Source organism: Bison bison, unplaced genomic scaffold, assembly GCF_000754665.1.
Source record: "Bison bison bison isolate TAMUID 2011002044 unplaced genomic scaffold, Bison_UMD1.0 scf7180017864050, whole genome shotgun sequence".
Taxonomy (NCBI): domain Eukaryota; kingdom Metazoa; phylum Chordata; class Mammalia; order Artiodactyla; family Bovidae; genus Bison; species Bison bison.
This window is the reverse complement of record NW_011494622.1, coordinates 3,237,307-3,239,628: the sequence shown is the minus strand read 5'-3', so window position 1 is coordinate 3,239,628 and position 2,322 is coordinate 3,237,307.

Here is a 2,322-nt window from a genome sequence, read left to right as displayed (position 1 = left end):
AAGCTCTATACAGTCAGCAAAAACAAGACCGGGAGCTGACTGTGGCTCAGATCATGAACTCCTTATTGCCAAATTCAGACTTAAATTGAAGAAAGTAGGGAAAACCACTAGACCATTCAGGTATGACCTAAATCAAATCTCTTATGATTATACAGTGGAAGTGAGAAATAGATTTAAGGGCCTAGATCTGATAGATAGAGTGCCTGATGAACTATGGACGGACGTTCATGACATTGTACAGCAGACAGGGATCAAGACCATCCCCATGGAAAAGAAATGCAAAAAAGCAAAATGGCTGTCTGGGGAGGCCTTATAAATAGTTGTGAAAAGACGAGAAGGGAAAAGCACATTAGCATAGCTTAAGACAAACATTTTCATAAGAAAAATGCATTGGTTATCTCAAGGTTTGAGAATAGTTAACTTCAGGTGAAACCAGGTGTCATTATGGACAGACAGTATTTTAAGAGAAACCTCCTTTTAAATTTGTATAGAGAAGAAAAAAATATCGCTGGTTTGTTTCCTCCTGCTGCTTAAGAGAGATAAAAATGTCTGACATTTGCAGGCTATTTCCTCCGTTTAGAGACCCCTGGCTTTCCTGTCTGTTACCCTCTCACGCCCCCCTTTTCTTTTAGAAGAATTATGTTGCCTAGGGAAAAGCGGTGTCATTCTTGTCCCATAACTGTTTCTGAGCTGACAAGGGGCGTTGTCCCTAAATTGGTGAGGCAACATACTCTCCTAATCCTCATATTGAGGATATCTGATGCAGGGGCCCCAAACAGTAGTTGGAAGAAGCTGTAGCAGTAGCAGGACTTTAAGCAACCATTTGTAACTTAAAAGCTTTTATGCGGCTAGAAGCAAATCCAGCTACACAGTTAGAGATGCAGGGAGCAGACAGCAAAAACAAAACAATCAGAATTTTTGTAATTAAGATAGTTTTCCACCGTGGGGAACTAGTTAACGTCTCCCAAAGTGAGGCAATTGAGGCTCAGGAGTATCCATGGCCCCAATCATCTTGTTCATGTGTTTAGTAAAATAAGTAACATTCGTGCTCATATCAGGTATATATGTACAGCATTGGGTATGAATAATGGCACACGTTCCTCCTTGCGCAGCTGTCAGAATATCTAAAGCCAATCTGTTTTGTAAAACCACCTTTCTAATTTGTGCTTGTTCAGCATTAAGAGCTGAAATAGATTTTTGAGAAGCTTGTAATGCCTGTTGAGTGAAATTAGGCAAAGCATCCACTCGTAGCATAACATCTGTAGTTCCCAAAGAGGGAACAAACGCTGCAGCCAAATAATCATATCAGTGAAATATAGACCTTGCCCACCGAGTTGTTTTTTTTTTAATTTTATTTTATTTTTAAACTTTACATAATTGTATTAGTTTTGCCAAATATCAAAATGAATCCGCCACAGGTATACATGTGTTCCCCATCCTGAACCCTCCTCCCTCCTCCCTCCCCATACCATCCCTGTGGGTCGTCCCAGTGCTCTAGCCCCAAGCATCCAGTATCATGCATCGAACCTGGACTGGCATCTCGTTTCATACATGATATTTTACATGTTTCAATGCCATTCTCCCAAATCTTCCCACCCTCTCCCTCTCCCACAGAGTCCATAAGACTGTTCTTTACATCAGTGTCTCTTTTGCTGTCTCGTACACAGGGTTATTGTTACCATCTTTCTAAATTCCATATATATGCGTTATTATACTGTATTGGTGTTTTTCCTTCTGGCTTACTTCACTCTGTATAATAGGCTCCAGTTTCATCCACCTCATTAGAACTGATTCAAATGCATTCTTTTTAATGGCTGAGTAATACTCCATTGTGTATATGTACCACTGCTTTCTTATCCATTCATCTGCTGATGGACATCTAGGTTGCTTCCATGTCCTGGCTATTATAAACAGTGCTGCGATGAACATTGGGGTACACGTGTCTTTTTCCCTTCTGGTTTCCTCAGTGTGTATGCCCAGCAGTGGGATTGCTGGATCATAAGGCAGTTCTATTTCCAGTTTTTTAAGGAATCTCCACACTGTTCTCCATAGTGGCTGTACTAGTTTGCATTCCTACCAACAGTGTAAGAGGGTTCCCTTTTCTCCACACCCTCTCCAGCATTTATTATTTGTAGACTTTTGGATCGCAGCCATTCTGACTGGTGTGAAATGGTACCTCATAGTGGTTTTGATTTGCATTTCTCTGATAATGAGTGATGTTGAGCATCTTTTCATGTGTTTGTTAGCCATCTGTATGTCATCTTTGGAGAAATGTCTATTTAGTTCTTTGGCCCATTTTTTGATTGGGTCATTTATTTTTCT